At 42.8% G+C, this 25,381-nt stretch overlaps 3 non-coding genes across 3 annotated transcripts; 2 read left to right on the top strand and 1 right to left on the bottom strand.

The window, feature by feature from the left end:
• The first annotated feature begins 3,492 nt into the window (after positions 1-3,492).
• Positions 3,493-3,602, top strand: LOC125986412 (U5 spliceosomal RNA). The gene has a single exon (XR_007487612.1). It is a non-coding gene; the product is annotated as a U5 spliceosomal RNA (small nuclear RNA).
• Positions 3,603-4,566: 964 nt separating this feature from the next.
• Positions 4,567-4,678, top strand: LOC125986414 (U5 spliceosomal RNA). The gene has a single exon (XR_007487614.1). It is a non-coding gene; the product is annotated as a U5 spliceosomal RNA (small nuclear RNA).
• A 1,957-nt stretch (positions 4,679-6,635) lies between these two features.
• Positions 6,636-6,707, bottom strand: trnah-gug (transfer RNA histidin (anticodon GUG)). The gene has a single exon. It is a non-coding gene; the product is annotated as a tRNA-His (tRNA).
• Between the last annotated feature and the right edge of the window lie 18,674 nt (positions 6,708-25,381).

Genomic DNA, 25,381 nt, shown 5'->3' with positions numbered 1-25,381 from the left:
AGCATGATGAAAATAAAATTGAACGTGATTTTTTTATTGTCGGACTCGGTGGACTCGGTCAAAATCAGCACCGAGTCTGAGTCCGAGTCCGGCAAAAATGACAGAGTCCGACCGAGTCCGAGTCCCCGAGTCAGAGTCCAAGTCCAGGAATATAGGTACGTTTTGTGTGCCAAATCTTCATTACAGCCAATAGCAGATTTCTGATTAAAGGTACAAAAAGAAAAGCAATGACTATATGTGTCCGCTGGTTCTTCTCTGCAACACAGGAAGTTTGCATTCACTACAGTTGTGCCCATCGGCAAAAGGCAGCCCCCAACTACCACATGAGTAGCCGACAGGCCTGTTCTAAAACAACTCACTGATGAGGACGTATTATTTTCAAGGAATGTTCTAGAAGTAATCGTTGTTAAAAAAAAAAACAAATGATGGTGGTTCTTGGAGATCACTGTTTATATATACACACACAAATATATATATTGAGTCTAGGGAGACAAATACACCGCAAACTGTGGGTAGGTGTCAGGTGATGAGCCACAGAAAAAAATCACAGTTGCCACAGAAAGATGACAAGCCTCATTTTGAAGCAGATCTAAACATCAGGGATGAGAACGGCAAATGAAAAAAAAACACTGATATATTGATCAAAACCAGAGCACATTTCTTGGCTTGCTTATCCGAGTCGACAGCATAGACATGGAGACTTTCAAGGCAAGTTACCCCAAGTTGCGCAGCGGTCTGGGTTAGCTACAACAAACATACACCATAAAGGTCAAGCCAGGTGCCGTGCCATATTCAGTAAAAAAAACCAGGAGGATTCCACTACCACTGGTGGGTGAAGTCAAGAGAGAGCTCCAGCGCATGGAAGCTCTGGGCGTCATTAGTCGGGTGAAGGAGCCAACTGATTGGTGTGCCGGCATGGTGGTCGTGCCCCAAAAGGACAAAAGCAGCATTTGAAGACCTAAAGAAAGCTCTGTCCTCTCCTCCGGTGCTGGCTATGTATGACCCGGGCAGAGACACCAAAGTATCTGCTGATGCATCATCATATGGGTTGGGGGGCGTAATTCTTCAGAAATGAGGGGAAGGATGGAAGCTTGTGTCTTACGCATCACGGTCACTCACTCCAACTGAGCAACGATACACACAGGTGGAGAAGGAAGCTCTGGGCCTCACATGGGCCTCACATGGGCCTGTGAACGGTTTCGGGATTTCCTCATTGGAAAGGAGTTTTGCCTGGAGACCGACCATAAACCCCTTCTCATCCTGCTTGGAGCCCAAGCACTGGATCTTTTGCCACAGAGAATCCAGGGTTTCAGGATGAGGGTGATGCGCTACTCATACTCCATCGTGCACGTACCAGGAAAGTCGCTTTGGACAGCAGACACACTTTCACGTGCAACCTGTAAAATGACGCATGTCCACTGATGACCAGGAGCTGATGGAGAGCACAAACATATTTGTGGACTGTGTCACTGAGAGTCTACCTGTCAGCTCATCATATACAGAAAACCTGAAAGAGCAGTTGAAAGCCGACAGTGTCTGCTCGCGTGTCATGACCATGTGCATGGAAGGATGGCCAGCACATGCAAAACAGGAACCAGCGCTAAAAAATGACTGGCCGGAGCGAGCCACATTAACAGTGAAAGATGCTAAAGGACACACGACTGGTAATACCTTCCGCAATGAGGAACGACGTGCTGTTCAAATTACACGAAGGACACTTAGGTGTCCTGGAATGTAAATCACGTGCACGTCAATCTGTGTGGTGGCCGGGACTCAGCCAGCAAGTGAACAAAATGGTACTGAACTGCAGGACATGCATACAAGAGCGACACAACCCAAAAGAGGCACTCGTGCCATCAGGGTGCCCTGAAAGACCTTGGCAAAAGTTAGGAACAGACCTTTCTACACAAGAGGCAGAATAATCCTCTAAGGCAGTGGTTCTTAACCTTTTTGGAGGTACCGAACCCCATCAGGTCCATATGTGCATTCAACAAACCCCTCTTTGGGGGGCGAGTTAAACGAACCCCATCAGTTTCATGTGCACATTCACCGAACCCCTCTATATAGGGGGGGATGACATACCAGCAAATCAGTGTGACTTCTGCTGTTGCCTTTGCAAGAACAGTTCAGATATGCGTTATCACGAATTTACACGATATTCAGGTGTGTTCAGCCATCCGTGGGCGGGGGGGGGGGGGGGGGGGGGTCGCGGGGCGGGGGCGGGGCAATGACATACCAGCTCTGCCGAACCCCTGAAGCCGACTCACCTAACCCCTAGGGTTCGATCGAACCCAGGTTAAGAACCACTGCTCTAAGGTCTGACGAGACAAAGGCAGTCTACCCTATGATCCCTGGAAAAAGGGAGATGTGGTATTATCGTATGTTGAAACTATAATATTATATAGTTTGTTATTGGAGGTCTCAAATAATGTTGACAGTTGGGGGCTCTGTGGTGCGCCAGGGGCATTGTACTGCTATGTAAGACATGAGTGGGGAGAAAATAAAAAGTTGCTGAATAAAGAAGTTGCATTCGCGTTCATCTCTACTCCGTATAAACACAACAGTCGTGGACTGCGTTCGCGCTCTCCCCTGGTCTTTTTGATTAAAACAAAAATCACACGCAGTCGTACGTACATGGAGTTTAGGTCTGCGGTGCTGTGACACACTGAATGCTTTTGAGCATGTTATTAACTGTACTATGGAACTGTGCATTTGCTTGCTAAACTGTATTAACCAAATTAGTCAATGCAAAATAATATGGAATTACCACGTTCCTGACTCGTCATATGATATGAACGTATCAAAACCTTTTTGTCGGCTGTAGGTCTGTCTTTTTAAGAATACGCCCGATTGTTGTTCCTCATACATCTCAGTATAGATTTCTAGAAAACAACATTTACTTTCTAAAGTAAATTGACAGATTTATATTCAAATGTCAAATATCGAACGCCACCATCACAGTGGAGGTAAATTACACTCCAAACCATGCCAGCAACGAGAAAAGCCTCAATTATTTGCGACACGAGAGATATAGAGCACTTCTGAAATTTGAGAAATCATTTGAGAAATTACGATCGTATTTTGTTCCCTGATTTGAATAAAGTTATGAAATCACACGTTTTCAAATAAAACACAGAGATGGGATCATTTCCCATTCTCTCATACCAAAAGTACACGTACCAAGACATACAACTGTTTTTACCTTCAATACTCATAATAGACGCCCAATCGATAGGTGACGCTGTTTGAAAGAAGGTTTGATCAGGTACCTACAATCCTGTGCGCCAAAGATGTTTAAAGTAAAAAAGACATTAATGAAAACAAAATACTTGTTTAAACCTTCTATTTAGGTTGAGTCCTTGTAAGTATAGTAAATCTATCAACGTCTATTGTTTGTATTAGAAGGACTGGTTGCTACAATTTGAGTGTGAGACCGCCTGTGAATTTGGTGAGACCAGCAGTGACGTGGCCCGTTTTGACCCAGATTATCAGATCTCTCTTTCTTTTCAGATGGAATAAATCTTTCGCCTTTTACTAAAGATTTCCGTGGGGAGGAACAATAAGAGTCTATCTCTACCCATTCTCACCAACGGTTTGTTAGAATAGGCCTCTTTGGCACCACTTTTATGGTTAAAATTCTCTCTTCTATGATCAGCTCTCTTAATCCCTCAAACCCAAGAACCGAGACTACACTTGATTTTAGCCAAAAGGCCGAGAAGCGATGGAGTATGCGAGTGACGGACTCACTTACAGGCTTCCCCGTCTACCCATTCTCAGCAACGGTTTGTTAGAATAGGCCTCTTTGGCACATGTGATTAGCTGGGTAGCTTGAGCTATGCCGTTATATCGCTGCAACCCTTCTCTTGCTTTATTAGCTTTCTCTTCTCTATGACACCCTTTGCACATATGTAGAAGTCGCTCAGAATTCGTTCATCACTAAAATGCAGTCCTCAGGTCCATGTCATATTCGCTACCAATCGGAATGTAACGGACAGATTTATATTCAAATGTCAAATCTCGAACGCCACCGTCGCAGTGGAGGTGAATTACACTCCAAATTCACCTCCACTGCAACGACAAAAGCCTCAATTATTTGCGACACGAGAGATATAGAGCACTTCTGAAATTTGAGAAATCATTTGAGAAATTACGATCGTATTTTCTTTCCCGATTTGTGTCGTTATGAAATCACATGTTTTCAAATAAAACACAGAGATGGGATCATTTCCCATTCTCTGATATCAAAAGTACACGTACCAAGACATACAACTGTTTTTACCTTCAATACTCAAAATAGACGCCCAATCGCTGTTTGAAAGAATGTGTTCGATCAGGTACCTACAATCCTGTGCGCCAACAATGTTTTAAGTAAAAAAGACATTAATGAACACAAAATACTCGTTCGTTTAAACCTTCTATTTAGGTTGAGGCCTTCTAAGTATAGTAAATCTATGAACGTCTATTGTTTGTATTAGAAGGAATGGTTGCTGCAATTTGAGTGTGAGACCCCCTGTGAATTTGGTGAGACCAGCAGTGGGGTGGCCCGTTTTCACCCAGATTATCAGCTCATTCTTTTTTCTCTTCAGATCGAATAAATCGTTCGCCTTTTACTAAAGATTTCCGTGGGGAGGAACAATAAGAGTCTATCTCTAGCCATTCTCACCAACGGTTTGTTAGAATAGGCCTCTTTGGCACATGTGTTTAGCTGGGTAGCTTGAGCTATGCCGTTATATCGCTGCAACCCTTCTCTTGCTTTATTAGCTTTCTCTTCTCTATGACACCCTTTGCACATATGTAGAATTCGCTCTCAGTTAAGACGACAAGGTCACACGTTATCATACAGATTAGGCAGAGTCGCCTCCTTGCAGGAAGGCGGCCCAGAGTAGTATAAGAGCAGGAACCTTGGCGCTGAGAGAGGGACCTTCTTTCGCATCTGGCAGAAAGGGCTCCACAGCTGTGCATCGATCATTCTGGCATACATTAAAGAGTTAAACTGTGAAGGCTGCCTCTTGGTAATTGCTGTTAGCATATCGAGCATTAAAGATAAAGAACCGGGAACAAACCTAGCAGGTTACAGTACGGAACAGAGTGCTGCTCTTCTGGGCACTAATAAATCGGCAAGCTTGTCTGCTGACTTATTTGTTCACTCTTCTTCACCCGCAGTAATGCATGTAGTTCACGACGCATATATGTGTCCCCTTTCAGCAGTCTCTATCCAAATACACAGTGTAGGTACCTATTAAAAGGGTAGTCCCGATGAACATGAAAGGCAAAGATTGATCATTCGCAAAGAACTTTCCATGGTCATCATATGTACGAAAGAGTTGGGCCAGAAGACTAGAGCGGAACTTATGCAGAAGTGCATGGACACCACCTTGTTGAAAGAATAAAACCAACACAATGCATGAATTCACGACAAATGATATACCAGCAAATCAGTAGTACTTCTGCTGTTGCCTTTGCGAGACCAGTTCAGATATGCGTTATCACGAATTTATAAATCATGTGTGTTCGGACCTCCGCAGTGGAGGGAGGCTCTGCTAAACCCCTGAGACCGACTCACCGAACCCCTAGAGTTTGACCGAATCCAGGTTAAGAACCACTGGTTCAGAGGCTGTTATTTCTGCAAAAGGAGGAACTACTAAATATTGATGTCATTTTTCTGTTGGGGTTTCCAAATGTATGCGCCTGCCTACTTTTGTTTAAATAATGATTGTCCACTGTCTGCAAATCCTATAAACTTCATTTCAATTCTCAAATATCACTGTGTTGATCACTGCCGTCATCGGCCATGCATGGATTCGGGCCATCTGATTGGTTCCTTTGCCCCCCCCCCCCCCTCCCCCATACACACACAGGAATTGGTTAGGACTTGATTAGTAAGTGTTAGGAATCGTTTTGGCTGTCCGTTCAGAGCAAGGAACGAGCCACTAGCCCCACGGGAAGTTGTCATTTTCTGTAAGCTTGCGTGTATGTAAATTTGTCATGGTCCAACGTAAGACTGTTGAGGGTGAATAAAAAATAACTGCAACAAGTTCATTCGGCTATTAACCAGATTCAAACTGGGGTTGCAGCCGCCTCAATGCTATATTATGGCCAACATGCAGTTGCATGTTTAGGGTCTTTTCTCTAGGATCTTCAGCCACGACACTCAAGCAGACCATGAAAGATTGTTGATGTTAAAATGTTGGTGGAACTATCCAATAACTACGCAGATCCGATGATCCCTAAGTCTCGAGATGAGACAAAATTGGAAAGACTATTGGTTGACAGTGTCTGTGAGTTACTTCAACCCAATAGTTCACAGAAATTACACATAGCTAATGTTGACCACAAAATGGCATGTGAGCTGGCCAGGAGTCCTGGAATCTTCTGATCTGTAGACAGATGCGTTCGTTATCCATTGCTCCACGAGCCCCACGGGAATATGTGGCTTGTAAACTTTTGCAAAAATGAAAAAATAAAATAAAAAATGGGTGACATTATTTGAATACGCCATGATGCTTTATCCATTGCGCCACTCGCCCTACAAGTTAAGGCTATCGACCGCAAACGTGTGGAAAATCGTCATTGTCCAAAAGATGGCTGTTTAGCAATATTAAGAAAGGGACAAATTCCACACAGTAATTGGAGTGTGCCATGACCCGGATTCGAACCGGGGTTGCTGCGGCCACAACGCAGAGTACTAACCACTATACGATCATGGCCAACATGTGCATCTTATTAACGCTACTGCATACAGGCCATGATCGTGTAGTGGTTAATGTTCGATTCGAATCCGGGTTATGGTATAATCAAATGACCTTGTTGAATTTGTCTGCTGGTCACTGTTGCTAAACAGCCTTCCTTTGGACAATGACAGTTTTCCACACAAGTTTACAGTCGATACAGTCTTGTAGGGTGAGTGGCGCAATGGATGACACATGACGGCAGATTCAAGTGATGAGAATCGAAACAACAGATTCAAGAGACCCAAGGTAAATGAACACAACCCGTTTCGTTTCAATTGACAGCCCATGTGACATGCACCTCAGATGAAATGGGGCTAGTTGATCAACAGCAATGTTTTAACGAAGGGATCATCTGGGAGTTAAACCCCAGACCTCTCACACCCAAAGCAAGATTCATACCCCTAGACCACTGGTGTCAAACTCGAGGCCCGGGGGCCAGTTATGGCCCACCGTATCATTTTCTGTGGCCCGCAACGACAAATTGCGCATTAAATCTATGTCATACTAACATTGCAAATTGTCGGAACTTTTAAGAATCTTCTTAAAATTATTTTTGAAATATGTGAAAAGTTTCCACGAGTCTGATTTGAAAAAGCAATTATTTGTCAGTTTGTTTTGTAGCTTATACTGTATATAATATGAGGCGTTTATTTATTTGGGTTGACAGTCATAATGGCCCGTCGAGGGAAACTTTGACTACAATGTGGCCCGCGACAAAAATGAGTTTGACACCCATGCCCTAGACCAACGAGCCTCAAAGAAAGCTTGCAGACCATGTTACATTCTGTGTAACATTGGCCTGTCAAACACTCCACACAACGATAGACAACAGTGTTTCAAAGAAGAGCCCGTCCGGGAGTTTTACCCGGGTAATCAAAGAACCCTAGGCAAGAATCATTCCCCTGCACCAATGAGCCCCATACTAGACCAGCTGACCCCATTATATTCCGATTGGTAGCCCATGTGACATGGACCTGAAGACTGAATGTCAGTGATTTAAGTCAAGTCAACAAGTCCGATGTCAGCGGCGCGTTGCAGTTCAAATTTTGCTACAGGCCCATATAACAATATATAAACTATGTATGAAATAACAAAAATATAAACAACTATTTTATCGAACCATGCATGTCACTCCAAATCAATAAATCCATCAGAATCTTCGTCTTCCGTGTCACTTGAGAAAAAAAAAAAGAAAAAAAAATTGACGCCGGAAAGAATACGTGTGCCACGGACGTCAGACTAGATATATCAAATAAATGTAATATAAACATCAATTTTAACAAACCATCCGTGTCACTCCAAATCATTAAATCCACCGGAATATTCATCCTATGTGTAAAAAAAACCCCAAAATAAACAGCTGTCGATTCCGGACCTACGTGCGGCGCTGATGTCAGCCTCATTTTCAGTTGGCGGCTCCAATTATTCCACAGATCTACATATATAACTATATCGTAGCGTTACAGAAGTACCAGGCAAGACGTGGGTTTGGTAACAGGCCGGCTCTTTATTTCACAAATCAAGAGCTCAACATGTGAGCCAACACACGCAAGCGCCCAGGATCGCTCTTTCCGCCCCCCCCACGCCCTGCTGCCTTCACGGCCTCCCTAAAAAATCGGAAACTACTGAAGTCTAACAACATACACGTTGCTACTCTAAATAAACTACATATCAAATAACTATAAAATAAATAACAAGTTTATCGAATAATCTGTATAACTCCAAATCACTAAATCTCCCGACTTCGGAAGTCAGTAAATGGAACTCATTGTCAGTGAGGCTCCAATTATTCCACAGCCATAGTGCCCCCTCATGCGGTTAAAAAGTGAAAATAACATGTGAAGTGATCAACTATACTAGTAAATAAGTAAAGTGTTAATGATAAAGTAAAAATTTGTGAAAAAATTCACATATAAGTCGCTCCTGAGTAAAAGTCGCCCTCCCACCCAAAGTATGAAAAAAAAACTCGACTTATAGTCCGAAACATACGGTGTATAAATGTGTTATTTATTTATATAAAGGCCGGTCCACGAAAATATTTCTGACACGTAACCGGTCCGTGGCACAAAAGAGGTTGGGGACCACTGATTTAGTAGAAGGTGGCTACAGATGAAAGTTTCAGTTCAATTTGAAAAACTTACAGGTCACTCAAGTTCAGACGCACGCACAACCAATGCAGCTATATAATAACTCTGCTGCAAACATAGGTTAACGCACTTGGGTTGAAAAGCGAACCCCGGTCTTTCACGCAACAAGCAGAGATACTATTCACGATACTAACGAGGAACATGCCCTGTGTTGGGGCAAGATGCACTGCTTGGCGGAAGAAAGGAAAGGGAGGGGACAGAAAGGAGAACGCTCACGGAACACATGCGCATATACCTATTATGTGGATTTTAACCATCTGTAAAGGTTTCTAAAACAGTACTGAAATGGGACAATCTGCTGGTCTGGTTCATATATGCCTGCCTTCAAGTTTAGAGGGCACTACCTTTAGGGGGAGCATTGAAGGTTAGGGTTAAATGTGAGGGGGTTACCGTTAGCGAGTTAGCAGGTTAGGGGTTAATTATTAGGGTTTGGTTATTATTAGGGTTTTAGAGTTAGCGTTAGGGCTTGAAGTTAGGGAATTAGGAGCATTAGGCCAACCAGATTCCATTTATTCCATTAATCACTGACATTCAGTCTTCAGGTCCATGTCACATGGGCTACCAATCGGAATGTAACGGGGTCAGCTGGTCGACTATGGGGCTCATTGGTACAGGGGAATGATTCTTGCATGATTCTTGCTTTGGGTGCATGATTGCCTGGGTTTAGCTCCCGGACAAGCTCCTCTTGCAAACACTGTTGTCTATCATTATGTGGAGCGTTTGACAGGCCAACGTTACACGGAATGTAACATGGTCCGCAAGCCCTCATTCTTGTTCGTTGGTCTAAGGGTATGATTCTCGCTTTGGGTGTGGGAGGTCCTGGGTTCAACTCCCAGACGAACCCTTCTTTAAAACATTGCTGTTGATCAACTAGCCCAATTTAATCTTGGGGGCTAGCCCGAATCCATACACGGTGGATGGCGACAGTGATATTTGAGAAGTGAAAAGAAGTTTATTGGATTTGCAGACAGTGTGCAATCATTATTTCAACAAAGGTAGGCAGGTACATAAATTTAGTAGATCCTCCTTTTGCAGAAATAACAGCCTCTAGACCAGTGGTTCTTAACCTGGGTTCGGTCAAACCCTGGGGGTTCGGTGAGTGGTTTTCAGGGGTTCGACAGAGCCTCCACTGCAGAGGTCCGAACACACTTGATTTATATATCCACATATCTGAACTGGTCTCGCAAAGGCAAAAGCAGAAGTCACACTGATTTGCTGGTATGTCATTTGTTGTGAATTCATGCATTGTGTTTGTTTTATTCTTTGAACAAGGTGATGTTTATGCACGGCTCATTTTGTGCACCAGTAAAAACATCTCTGTCTTGAAAAAAAAAAAAAAAATCACTAAAGAGGGGTTTGGTGAATGCGCATATGAAACTGCTGGGGTTTGGTACCGCCAACAAGGTTAAGAAACACTGCTCTAGATACTTCCTAAAGCTTCTATAGCTGCTTCTAATGTGAGTGTGGATTCTGGTTGAAGGTATATTGGACCATTCTTCTTGACAAATCTGTAACTCCCATGAACTTCATTTCACTTTTCAAATATCTTTGTCTCTGTCCGTTATATGATATATTTAACTGATATTGCTGATCTGAACAGCCAATGATTTATAAAGGAAAATCTTGAAATTGATTTTGCATACGAATGAAACTTTTGCATATGACCGTGTATGACCAAAGGGTTGAGGTCCAACCGAGACTTGAGCTGGGATCACTGGTTTCAGAGTTGAGTGTTCAAGGAACCCTCAGGTGTATAGAAGCATAGGCTTTCATGGGGCAGCACACAAGCAACCATTTCACAATTTCTACCCAGCTATATGACAATATATTTGAGGTCCCACCAAGACTTGAACTCAGAATGCTGGATTCAGTGTCCAGAGTACTTACCATTACACTATGGAACCCTGGCAGTGACAGAAGGAGGGGCATCATTTTTCTAAGCACAATGCACTCTCTAAGGCGCTCATTTTACTAAACTGACAAAATTAGTGGAAGCAGTGATTACACACTCATAGTGCTGTACACAATGTACTGGATTGGAATTTCCAAATTTTTGTTCCAGACAAATGACTACAAATTGTAAGTTCCACCAAGACCTGAGCTTGTATTGCTAGATTCAGAGTGCTCACAATCACACCATGCCAACATTATACGGTAATCTAGAAGAGCATTAGCTTTCGAACCATCCAAGATCTAAAGTAAGTTCCACCAGTTGACATTGTAACTCGGAGAACATGTGATTACTTTATCAAATACTATTTGACCAATTATTTGAGGTACCACTGAAACTTAAAACTCGGATCACTGGATTCAGAGTCCAGAGTGCTAACCATTACACCATGGAATAGACACACACACACGTACTCACACTTACACACACGCGCGCACGCACGCGCGCGCACGCACGCGCGCACACACACACACACACACACACACACACAGGACAGTGACTCTCATAAACATAGATACAAAATAGTCAGGTGACGCTTTCCCGCCTTTTCCGGACAGTATAATAGCTTGACCTGGAGATGGGGGATGTTGTTACATCTGCTGAAGTGCCGTGTGCATTGACCGCCATTAAACAATTCCAAGATCTTGCCAATAAAGAACAAACCGTTACTCCACATCTTAGTTTTCCTGACCCAGCAATAGACATCATCAACAACATGCAACAGCTGTTGGTGGAATCGAACCCGCACTTTCCTAACTGTGAAGTGGACGTGCTAACCAGTGTACCACCAAGCCGCCAAAGAGCATATAAATATTACTATGTAGAGTCAAATACAAGCCAGATTCCAGATTCAAAACCACCCTTCGACGAGGATGGGAATCCATGCGTGCAGAGCACAGCGGATTATCAATCCATCACCTTAAACTCTCGGCCGCCTCTTCTTGGACAATTTGTGTTGACACATCACATTATGTACGTTGTGCCAAGATACTTTCGATGTGAAGATATTGAAAATCCGGCGAGGATGTGATATGAAATGATGAGTGGAGACCACAATCGGGTAGCAACACATCGCCTGAATATCTCAGCCACTGCATCTCATGCATGAGTTGTATGGGCGACATGATATGGTATGTACGGTGTGGTATAACCCGCAAGGTAATATGATACGATACTTTAGATGTGAAATGATGAAGAGGTAAGCCACAAAAGAAGTGACACTGTCAACAAAGAAAAACGTTTTTTCAATGTTGTCTCACCCCAAATCTTTGGGATTATCGGATCTGCGCAGTTGGATAATTCCACCAACATTTTGACATCAACATTCTTTCATGGTCTGCCTAGGTGTCCTGGTTGAAGATCCTAAAGGTTTTGAACTCATTTTATGCTTCCACATATAAGCCATGATCGTATAGTGATAAGTACTCTGCGTTGCGGCCCCAGCAACTCCGGTTGAATCATGTTTGCAAAAGTATTACACACAAGCTTGGAAGGTACAACCTATTCCTGGGCAATGGACACAATGGATAATGCATCTGACTACGGAACAGAAGATTCTAGTTTCAATTCCTCGCTACCTTATATGGCACATTTTGGTCAACATTAGCTATGTGCACTTGAAACTTATGCATTGAAGTGACTTAAGGACACTGTCAAGTTTTTCCAATGTTGTCTCATCTCAAGTCTTTGGAAGTCTGATAGTTCCACCAACATTTTAACATTCTTTCATTGTATGCCTGGGTGTCCTGGCTGCAGATCCTAAAAAAAGACCCTAAACTCATTGTATGCTATTGCATGATCGTGTAGCGTTGTGGCCGCAGCATCCCCGGAACATATCTGGGTCACGGCCTAATTAAATTACCTTGCTGAATTTGTCCATTGTTCATTGTTGCCAAACAGTCTTCTGTTAAACACAAGCTTCCAGACATTACGTCCACCTATGTTTTAATATCCACTTTATTTCATCTTTTTTTAGGCCTGGCTGCCACGAGGCAGCGGTAGACATACAATTATGACCCTGAAAGAATACGCGCAAACTGGCCATGATCCATCCATCCATTTTCTGAACCGCTTAGTCCCCACGGGGGTCGCGGGCGTGCTGGAGCCTATCCCAGCCGTCATCAGGCAGTAGGCGGGGGACACCCTGAACTGGTTGCCAGCCAATCGCAGGGCACACAGAGACAGACAACCAATCGCACTCACACTCACACCTAGGGACAATTTGGAGTCTTCAATCGGCCTACCAAGCATGTTTTTGGAATGTGGGAGGAAACCGGAGTGCCCGGAGAAAACCCACGCCATGATATTTATCAAAATTCGTTAATCACCGAAATGCAGTCCTCAGGTCAATGTCATATTCGCTACCAATCGGAATGTAACGGCGTCAGCTAATTTGATACAGGGCTCGTTGGTCGAGGGGCATGATTCTCGCTTAGGGTAGGAGAGGTCTCGGATTCAACTATCGAATGAGGCCTACTTTGAAACACAGCTGTCTCCCGTTCTCTGCCATTTTCGACAGGCCAATGTCACATGCGCATCATTTACAGGCTGCATTTGTGTGACACGTGATGTTTCGGGTGGTAGCTACACTGAATACAACATGAAGGCCCTGCAGCGCATAGTGAACACGGCTGGTAAGATTAATGGTGCTTCATTCCCCTCCCTGAAGGACATTTACACCTCCCATCTCACCCGCAAGGCAACCACGATTGTGAGTGGTGTGAGTCACCCCGTTCACTCATTGTTTGATCTTCTGCCCTCTGGGAAGAGGTACAGGAGCCTGCGCTCCCGCACCACCAGACTCACCAACAGCTTCATACTTCAGGCCGTTAGGATCCTGAACTCTCTCCCCCCTTCTGCGTAGCGTCCTGTATTTTTGCGCTATATTCTGACTGTCTGCTGTATGCACACTTGCTCCAATTTTGCTCCTCGTATTTATTATATTATTTGCTTATTTATTATTTATTCATCTGTCAGGCGCGGAGCAGGGAGAGGACTCGAATGCAGAGTTTCCAAAGTCCAAAGATGTGTTTATTTTCTCCAATGGCAGTAGTAACAAAAAGCGCCTCAATATGAGGGAAAAAAGGGGGAAACTAAGGCGCCTCGAACCGAGAGAGAAAAAGGGGAAATCAAAGCGCCTCGAACCGAGGGAAAGACTATAACGAAGATAACTATGTAACCAAGTTAACATAGGTGATCAAAGTCGTTCAAAGAAGGCTTCTACGTGGAACTCGAGGGTTTCGTGATCGCTAGTGTTCTGAGCAAGGCAAGACGCACTGGCACTGGACACAGGGAAAGGCGCGGGTTATATGGACACAGGAGGGGAACACAAGTGAAGACAGTTGGTCATTGGCGCAGGTGCACACACTTGGAATCAGGGAGTCACGTGACCGGACGCACAGGGGAAGGACACACCGACTGGAACGAGAGGAAAATTACACAATAAAACAGGAAGTGACCAGGACGACACATGACAGCATGACATCATCACTCTTATTTATTCATTGTTTACTTGTATGTATATTGTGTACTATGTCTTGTCACCGTGGGATAGTGGGAACGTAATTTCGATCTCTTTGTGTGTCTTGACATGTGAAGAAATTGACAATAAAGCAGACTTTGACTTTTGACTTTGAATTTAGACACGGCTAAGAACTACCAAATGGAATGTATCAGACTCAGCATGGTTCCATCTGAATTAGTGAAAGAAGCCAATTTTCACCCAGTCTCAAATCAGGTACCACAACATAATTGCAGCGCAAAATCGTTTTAATGTGTCATGGACTTTGCATAGGAACCAACAATGACAAGAAATAGTAGAAGAAGCTTTTTCCACCCAGTCTCAAACTGGGGATCGTTCACGTGTTAGGCCAGTGGTCGGCAACCCAAAATGTTCAAAAAGCCATGTTGACCCACCCCCCCCAAAAAAAACATACCTGTCTAGAGCGGCAAAAATCTAAAAACTTTTTATAAGGCAATATAGACTGTCAATACATGACCTGTATGCCTACTATTAAAATTATTAAGTAGGCTACAAATACAAAGCAACAAAGCGACGCAAGACGTTGCCTCTGGATACCCAGCAGACTTTGTTGAGCAGCAGGAGATCGGCATATTCGCTCTCAACTTCATCTAGCAATTCACGGAACTGGTGGTGGTTTAATGCTTTTGCGATTGTTTTCTTCACAATTTGGATGACAAGGTTCATTACCTCCATACAATCTGGTGGGAATGTTTACGCACACAGCGCCTCTTGGTGCACTATGCAATGGAATGCAAACAAATTTCGATCCAATGCTTTCTGTCGTAAGGTCACAAACTTTTGCGACCCTCTCAAACTTGGTGTGCCGTCTGTAGGGTCTGAAATCAGATGGCCAGTGTGTATCGCTGTCATTTAAACACTGCAGCACAGCCTCGCAGATGTCCTCCCCCCGTGTTTGGCCTTTTAGTGGTATCAATTTCTTCTTCAAGATTCAAGATTCAAGAGTTTTTTATTCGCCATGTTTGAGCGTGCCAAACAAGGAATTTGACTTCGGTAAATCACAGCCTCTGTTCAACAATTAGGTGACTAACAACAACACTCAGGACATGTGAAAAATGAAAGATATTCTCAAACATCCCCTGATCCTAAACTGATCTTAAACTCCCAAGAGGGCAAGGAAAAACTCAAAACTCCAGCTAGGGGAAATGAGAAACCTTGAGAAGAGACCACAGATGGGAGGGTCCCTCTTCTAGGATGACCAGGCTGCAATGGATGCAGAGAGGACACATAGTACAAACAGTGTAGACAAAAAGGTGTGGAAAGCGGGATGTTATTGCACAGTAATGACTCTGAGACTCTAAGAGTGGTGTGAGTTCATCAGAGCGACAGCCTGGGGGAAGAAGCTGTCTCTGTGTCTGCTGGTTTTAGTGTACAGAGCTCTATAACGGCATCCGGAGGGGAGTAGTTCAAACAGGCTGCAACCTGGGTGCGAAGGGTCTGTTGAGATGTTACTTGCACGTTTCCTGGTCCTGGACAGGTACAAGTCTCGGATAGATGGGAGGTTGATTCCAATTATCTTTTCTGCAGTCCTTATTGTCCGTTGCAGTCTGTGCTTGTCTTGTTTGTAGGCCGATCCAAACCAGACTGTTGGGTTGACAACATTTATCTGAAATCAATCTCGGAGACTGTAGGTCTTTCTTGGCTTAGCGTTTTCTCCTGCGCAGAAGGGCGGATCCCGGACACAGCAAGTGTGGCTGAGATTCGCGCTTTGCTCTGAGTTTTGCCGACCTTTTTATTGAGAAAGAAACAATTGGGCAAGTGTACATGATCGGGTAGGTTCACAGGCAGGAAATACATTCCAAAGTTATATCTCATTACCACAGAACAAAGGGGATACTCTCGTGGACGGAGCAGTATTGGACGTCTCATGACTATTAGCTTAACAAAAACGTAGTCTTTAGTGGCCCTGGGAATACATCCCGGTGTCGTACTCATGACTTCAACTTAAATGAGACCTCTGTCTGCTTCAGCCATCCCATGACGATCTCATGATCTGAACATGTCTAGCTAACTATGGGGCTTATTGTATAGCGTGGCTAATGACTCCAGTCATTAGCCGGCCATATGCCCCCAAGTCATTTTCACGAGGCCAGATTCTTGCACACAAAAGTAGTTACATAGAATCCAATGATAAAAAGTATATCATTTCCATCATTCCCCCCTGTTTAACATTGGAATTCATGGAAAACAAAACATCAACTAATAACTACATATGTGTATAAATGAGTATATGCTTACACAATATAGTATAGTACCATCAAAAAGCATGAAAGTTTACATTCCAGAGTTTATCAGAACTACAGCCCTTCATCCGGCTTTGGCTATGTTCGTTATAATGGAATGTATTTTGTTCTGGATCGTCAAGAAAAATAGACAGGTAGGCGATTTATGCAAGGCGGTCCCATTCATCTTGTTCACACTGGGCCAACATGATATTCTGGACAGCAGATGCTGATGTCAGCCTTTTAGTCATGTGACTAATTAAAATAATGCCGCATGTGGTCATTTGATAAAGTAATGAAGGACATAATATTGACACAATATCACAGCATACCGCAAAGTTGAAATGCTCTTAGTTTTGCCCCCCTTGCATATGTATGTGTCTGTCGATGAATTGCTCTGGGATCACTGCCCAGGGCCTGCTGTCCATCCAAGATCCTTATGTCCACTTCACCGTCCTCAGAGTCTCTTCCCAGGCCCCGGTCAGCGTTCAGGAGTTCCCTAGTAATCGACATCTCCATAACCAGTCGTCAGCAAACAATTCTTCTCCTTTGTGGTTGTTCGGGGCACGGGGGTGATTGGTGGTCGTTGTCTCATCGGAGTGTTCAATAGAACCTCCAAGCGTCCCTGCATCTACTCCTACGATCCAGAGGCCCGCGTGAACCTAAAACAAACAAACAAACAACAACACTCCCCCCAGGAGTTATGAATTATCTTCCTTATTTCTCATCGTGCTGTCAGTCTCGCACGATTTCTCCTGTGACTGCTGCCTGTTGAATTCTGGCACGTCCTGTTAAAGCCTCCAAAACAAGTGAATCCAAAAAAGCATTGAATGTCACAATTAAATTTTATATGTATCTACTTACGCACTCAAACGTAACTCCACCCCCCTTTGACACATTCGGCCAATGTGTCATTAGGTATTTTAAAAAGGAACCGGCAAACGTCCTACCACATCATCACGTCTTGCAGCCAGTCCTGTCGAATCTTGCAGTCATCCAGGATCGTCATCCCCAAGTTCCTGAAAATTGACTGTGCACCTCACACTCGGCAATACCAACAACGGACACTTGTGCTCACAAAACTACACAGGCATCGAGTATCTACTGAATGAAAATAGACACACCATGAATCATGGCGCACGGGGATTCCGTCCTGAAAATCATCAATCATCATAAAAATCAAAAGGGTTAGGGTTAACATTTTCACGTGAATTCAACATAAACTTTCCAAGACTGCAATCGACAACCTGCAAAAGTAATACAAGTTATAAAACAACCAGCAATCTGCTCCTTGGCTGTCGGTTGACGCTGCAATAAGTCAAGTGACACACAGAAACAAAGCCAAGCTCGCACTTGCCACAAGCAAGCTTAAGTTCCATATGTATGGTTGTCATCTACATAGTCTGTCACCTTGTCGGGTGAGTTCAGGTTCGTCATGTCATATGTCCATCGTCCTAGTGTTCGATATCAGTCCTGTCTTGTCCATCCGTGTTGCTGAATTCGGCCTTCTCCATGAACTATTTTTGTTGTTCATGGTGCCTTTGATTAACCATCGGCTGTTAGTCATCACGCTTGGGTGTTCCCGTCTCAGGTGAGAGGAATCTCACCCTCAACTGTGACCCTTTCATACCAACCACAAAATACTTTGGCCTTTCATACTGCCCTCAACACACACACACACATATTCGTAACCACACAAGCGCCAATCCATTTGCATCTATCACTCATACAACAACAAACAAATTTAGTATGTGTAAGTGAACAGGCAATCAGCGAATATTAACGGTAAACCCTTCATTTCTGGATGTTCTTCCCAAGTGAATATTTCGTACATTCGTACCGGACCTTTACTGTAAAATTGCCAATTAAATGCCTAAAAATTCAGTCATTTGTACTGCTGAGCATGTTCATGGGTGAGCATGGGGAAAGAAGCAGCCTCAGTAGGTCCTTAAATAATCTTGTCCTAATCCATCGTTCTGATCGAGCACCTGGGTAAAGATACTCAAAAGTCTTCCTCCAACAGTCCACTCCACTACATTATTTTCACTTTGCCATGTTAAGGCATTTGTTTTCCGAGTCCTATCACATTTGTCATCGCGTTCACTGTCACTTGGTGTGAGTCTCATGCAGTGTTATTCTTAACTGTCAAAAGTTTTCATGGCTGTTATTCCTTGATCTTATCAAACTTTTTGTTTTGACACCAGAATTTCCCTATGAGGTGTGATTAACTTCTACTTTATTAATTACCTCCATTGAATAATCTAATCACCTTTTGACTGCATCCTAGTAGATCCTAATGCCCTATTTTTCCTTCTCCGAACTGTTAATGACTAAATGTCTAATTGTTAAGCTGGATGGGCTAAATGTGATTCTACTCTTATTTCTTACAATTTTAGCCTATCTGTTTCATCCAAATTTATCCTCTGACTATGATACTTCTTCTTTCTTCGTAACACTACACAATTTGTTCCTTATTTGTTTATCTTTTAGCAAGACTCCTCAGTTGTGTCAAACTCAGTGCCCAAGCAAGCTTCCATCCACTCTGACCCAAGCTCCACCAAGTTTGATAACGTCTTGATGCATCTTTCAGGTCTTGTGTGTCTTTCGCCGCACCTCATTGTCAGGTTGTTATCTTTGGTTGTAGTCTCAGAGTCAACTCATCCCTCACTCTTGGATGAGTCCATTTTCAACTGAGTCCATTCTCATCTTGTGAGTCCATTCACTCTTTGTACTCCGCCGCCGAGGATGTCGTTCTCCTCCAGAAGCGTTGTGCTCCCCCCAAAGCACAAATTTAGTCCTTCTTTGCTCTTGCAAAGGTCAAAGGTGCCTTAGAGCCATGCACCATTTTTCTTGATGTTCTCAGCTGTCGGTGGAGTCTCGGGATCGAGTTTCAGAGTCACTGATGGATACTGAAAAAACAGACTGGGGTACCAAACTTAATTATCATCTTCCAATTTGACATAAATTCCATAGTGCCTTCTGTTAATCAAACTTCAAATTCTACTATTATCAATAATCTAATCTACCTGAGAAGGACAGCGCCTTTCCTTCATGAGCGCTCGGATGTATTGTGATGGACCTCATTTGAACCATTTTAAATTGACAGATTACCCTAAACTTAAATTGCAAGTCTTAACTGTGATTTCTCTCAATTATACTGTAATTTCCAGAAACTCCTCCTATTTCCAGGCTACTATCTATCTTTTGTTTTCCTAACTTTGATTTTATGCCATTCTCTCTATTACCTTTCCACCTTTCCTGATTTGAGCCTTCAATTTCTGATCTAGTTTCCAAATTTTGCCTAGTATCATCTCTATTTTGACCTCAGTATTAATGGTGTTATGCTCACTTTACAGATATTACTGAACTGTCCTGAATTTATAATTCACTGCCAGTACATCGAAGGCCATTTCTCAGCTGTTCACTTTTTCCATGTTCCTGTTAGGCTCCACTATTCGAATCTTCGAATTTTCATATAGAGTTTCTTTTAGGTTCCTGTGTGGATCATGTTTCACACAAACAGGGCATGCTTAAAAATTTTTTTTTTTTTTTTTTTTAAGAATCTAAACCAAAGGTAACTAATAGGTAACTAATAACTCATCTCCCCCCTGTTGTCACATAAGTGACACAACAGGCGTTGCCTTAAAAGTCATTTTGGCAAAACAGTTTTGTTATTGACATCGTCAATAGCACCTTATCCATTATCACACCCTTTGTTGTTTGAACTAATATCATTTTCAACCTTGTCAATCCTTCTTCTACTTTTGGTGTCCATGCGAATGTATCTTTGACTGCTAACGGCTGTCCATGAGCCACTCCTGTTAGTGGCTTAGCAATTTCAGCATAGCATGGAGCCCAAACTCTGCAGTAATGACAAAAAAAAACATCAGTTGTTCTTCGTGACAGGTCGTGGTGTGTCTAATATAACCTGTTCCCTGCTCTCCCTTTCGCTGAGAGTAAACCAAGATAGTTTGCTTCTGGTTTTTACCCATCCTAACTTCTGTTACTTGACTTCACTTCCTCTCTGGCCTAAATGTTGCATGAGGAGAAAGGAATCTCATCCTTACACTTCCTTTGTTTCAAAAGCAATTATCATCATTGTAGACGAAAACTTGAATTTTTCTCTATATGGAGCCCTTTGAGACTGTTTGTGATTTAGGGCTATACAAATAAACTTGACTTGACTTTTAGATGAAAGCCTAAAACGAGCCATTCAATTCATGATAATCAGTCAACCACTGTGAAATAAGCCCTATTTTCTTTTCTTAGCATTAAATATGCTCAAAATCATTCTTTCTTCAAAGTTGTTCTACTACTTTTCACATAGTAGTCTCCAACAACGTCAACCAGTCAAGCTGTATCTTTTTTTTTCTTTTTAAGTCAAATCTTGTCATTCATTCCTGCTCATTTGCATCTCACACACGCGCACACACACACAGGCACGCACGCATGCACTGTTCTCACTCTCCTCAAGCTCTCTTCAAGCTGTCCACACAGTCATACTACATCATTTTTAATTCACAGTCCTCATTTGAATCTGTCCTATCTCAAGGTTCTTGGTAAAACAACCCACTCATTCCGATTTTGACATATTCCAAAAATTCACTCAAGAGATGCTTGCATTCAATTAATTCCATAAGCTTTTCATTTCCACAAAATTTGCAAATTTAGGGCAATTTTCCTTCCACTCATTCTTAAAGGCAAATTCTACATTTCACCTTTACATTGTCCCAGTTTGAAATTCACATCATTCAGCCCATTTAAATCACACTGGGAAAGTTTTTAAACATTCCCGAAATTGCAAAATTAAAAAATTCATATTTTCACGTTAACTTATTACTTCTTTGTATGGCATGCTCAAACTTGGCGAATAAAAGATTGATTAAAATTTCTGCAAAATTTTACAAAATTCATATTTCACCTCTAAGTTCTACATGTTTCAACTGATTCAATTCTGCTCGAACATCATTCTGTTGCATCTCCTAAGTATTTATTCATTTTTTATTATGGATATTCATATTTATTTAGTATTTACCCCAATTTCTCCAAAAAGTGCATTTTCCAGTTTTAATGTCTCCTTTTTTATTTTATTTTTTCTTGCAGTGCAAATCGAATAGACCCCAGTCTAGTAACTTTCCTTGCACACTATTTTAGCCAATTTCAAAATTTTAACACATAGACACACATAAACACACAGAGAACACAAGGACAACACAAAGGCCCACAACAAAACACAGTGCACAAACAACATCAACAAACAATGCTGCGCAAACGTCTTCCTCTATTTGATGTTTTGGTTTTACTATTTTTATTTATTTTTTCTCACATTACTGGCCTTTCAATAAGGTTTGACAACTGTATCATTCGCATACATCAGCGTCATTTATACTTTGGGGAAATTTAACAGCCTTGGTCATGCTTCTTGTTTGTACAGGAGTTCTTATTGACTGACCATAATATATTTTGCTATCATATGGGGGGGGGTTCAGGTCTTTTAAATTAGATGCATGTTTTGCATAGGAGCAGAAGGAGCTTCTGCCTCAGGCTCCTCTTCTTGAGCCACGCCTAACAGTGCGCCTACGCACTATAGCTTCATTGTCTGACAATCATACTTGCAGCCTCAAGTTTGGTAACTTATTTAACGTATACTTCTCATCCCCTGATACATTGTCAGTAACACTTTGACGGCCCCCCCATTGTAATCAATTTAGTTCAACATTTAAATCATAGGGATTTCTAAAGATGGAATGTTTCTTTAGTGCAATAACAACTTTCTGTGGTAATTCCTGCTTTGACCAGTTTTCTGGTGAGGAATTCCACAGAAATTTGCCATTTCTTCCCACCATGTTACATGCAGCACAATAGCGAGTGATACGTGCTACCATTCACACACATTCACACCGCGGAATTTTCTTAACACAACGAGGTGTATTTCCGTCTACAAGTTCCATCTGTAGACCGAATTCCTATCACTTGGAATTCACAACAAGGACTCCGCCGTCCTTACCCAGGTACCCTTTTTCTGGGGATTAAAATACCCCAACCACGCAGCCAACAAAAAGGTCTCACCGAGTCTCCGAGAGATTTCTTTTGAAGTTTCCGTCAATCCTCGCTGCCGAGAGGTGCTGAACCGGACGCCGGCCTGGTGGATGAACATTGTTCCCCAGGGCTTTCCTTCAGGCGTCCTGTGACCTCTGCCGTGCACGGATTCGGCGTCTTCAACACTCTTCGGATCAGCGAGCAGATTTTCAGGAAATCCCGGACGAGCCCCCAAAAATGTTGGGTTGACAACATTTATCTGAAATCAATCTCGGAGACTGTAGGTCTTTCTTGGCTTAGCGTTTTCTCCTGCGCAGAAGGGCGGATCCCGGACACAGCAAGTGTGGCTGAGATTCGCGCTTTGCTCTGAGTTTTGCCGACCTTTTTATTGAGAAAGAAACAATTGGGCAAGTGTACATGATCGGGTAGGTTCACAGGCAGGAAATACATTCCAAAGTTATATCTCATTACCACAGAACAAAGGGGATACTCTCGTGGACGGAGCAGTATTGGACGTCTCATGACTATTAGCTTAACAAAAACGTAGTCTTTAGTGGCCCTGGGAATACATCCCGGTGTCGTACTCATGACTTCAACTTAAATGAGACCTCTGTCTGCTTCAGCCATCCCATGACAATCTCATGATCTGAACATGTCTAGCTAACTATGGGGCTTATTGTATAGCGTGGCTAATGACTCCAGTCATTAGCCGGCCATATGCCCCCAAGTCATTTTCACGAGGCCAGATTCTTGCACACAAAAGTAGTTACATAGAATCCAATGATAAAAAGTATATCATTTCCATCACAGACAGTGATGGAGGTGCAGAGGACAGACTGGATGATGGCAGTGTAGGCGTCGCACTCGGGCAAGACAAAAAGAGCTAGGGAGAACAAGGCACTAACAAAAAGCGTCGCTCTGTGGCGAGACAGAAAAGAGGAATCTTACTAGGACTTAGGACGGCAAGGAATCGCTGGTGGTCGGGACGAGGCAAGACACACTGGCACAAGACAAGGGGAAGACACGGACTAAATACACACAAAAGGGCTGGGACACAGGTGCTGACAATTAGCGTCAACCACACAGGTGCACACAATTGGGATCAGGGAATACAAGACAACAGAAACAGAGGAAGGGACCACGAACTGAAACTGAAGGGATGACAAAATAAAACAGGAAGTGAAGTTACGACACCGACAAGACAGAAATCCGGAAAATAAACGTGACCGCATGACATTCCGCGCTTTATTATCTACCGGGCTGCAACAAAACTTGCAGCAGTAGTAGAGTTTGGAGATGCAATCCTCTTCTTGAAACAGTTTTTTCGTTCCTCAAATTGCACCTTTCCTCTCAGTTCCAACTGGGTGATCAGAAGCAAATTTAGCATGCTTTAGCTGAAAATGTCACTCCAAATTGCTCTTTTTGTCATATTTGACAACTTCTCATTGCAAATCAAATATTCAGGCAATCCTTCAGCATTGGCAATGAAAGCAAATGGTTGAGTCCATTCTTTCTTAAACCCTCTGTTCTTATCAGCAATCTTTCTCTTTTTGCCTTTAGAATCCATGGCCCGTCACTCAAACACCTGTTTGTTTACAACTCGCCTGTGCTGTGTCGCTTGGTATGACGCAATTTTGCGCCATTCTGATATTCAGTATTTTTAATATATTCACAACTACATACATTTTCTACAGAATAAGAATGTTTGTGTCATGATTACCATCTAAAAACCATATTTAAAAAACACAAAAAACAAAAAAACCCCATATTTTTCCATTTTCATGCATTTTTGCAAAAGCTCCAGGTAGCAGCTAGGATTGTGCTAAAGCGCTGCATGAGGCTCTGATAAGATGCACTCACTGAATGTCTTCTTGGTTGGATTAACTGGAGGCAGCTCTGGAGTGGGTCTGCAATCAGCTAGCCAAGCCAAGAAGTAAAGAGTTGGCTTGACAGTTGAAGGAAAAAAAAAATGCAAACACAGATTAGAGCCTGGTTCGTCCGACATGTGGTCAGGTGACCATTGTAGCGGAGTGTCGCACACCTGGCTGTTGCTGACTCAGAGACCTTCTGGCTCCTGCTTGCCGAAGTGTCCCTGGCACACTTTGCAAAGCAGACAGCACTGACAAATATATTTAGAAAATGTTGTTTCCACTCAGTCTCAAAGAGGGGGTGTTTCCAGCTGAGAAGAACACGATGACTACTACGCTATGGAAACTGCTGTGACGTCTAAAGCATTTTGAGAAGCCCGGCAAAAGTTCAACAAAAGTGAGTGAAGAAAAAAGCAGGCACTTGTGAACTTTTTGATTTACTTTTCAAAAGTGTGCCAGCAAAAACTATTTTTTCATACAAAGAAATAAACTCCGCGTCGGGGAGATGAAGCCCGATTTGCCAAGCCGATATTGAATACCGTAATTTCCGGTGTATAAGCTACACCGGTGAATAAGCCGCACCAGCTAAAATTCGGGGATAATTTATTTTTTTTCTTACATAAGCCGCACGTGCACACGAGTTTTTTACAAAGAAAGACAGTACACAGAAATCCTTTTTGAAGTTTCAATAACATGCTTTAACATGTCTTTCTAAACATTGCCTGTGACGCAGCAGTAGTATCGCAGCAACACGGGAGTGTGCACCTGAGTTATCAACAAAGAAATACTGGACACAGAAAGCTTTTTTAAAGTTTTAATAACATACCTTAACATTTCTTTCCAAACACTGCCTGTGACGCAGCAGTAATACCGCAGCAACAC

This window comes from Syngnathus scovelli, chromosome 18, assembly GCF_024217435.2.
Source record: "Syngnathus scovelli strain Florida chromosome 18, RoL_Ssco_1.2, whole genome shotgun sequence".
Classification (NCBI taxonomy): Eukaryota; Metazoa; Chordata; class Actinopteri; order Syngnathiformes; family Syngnathidae; genus Syngnathus; species Syngnathus scovelli.
Note: the sequence above shows the minus strand (reverse complement) of the source record. Positions and strands in the feature narration are given on the sequence as shown.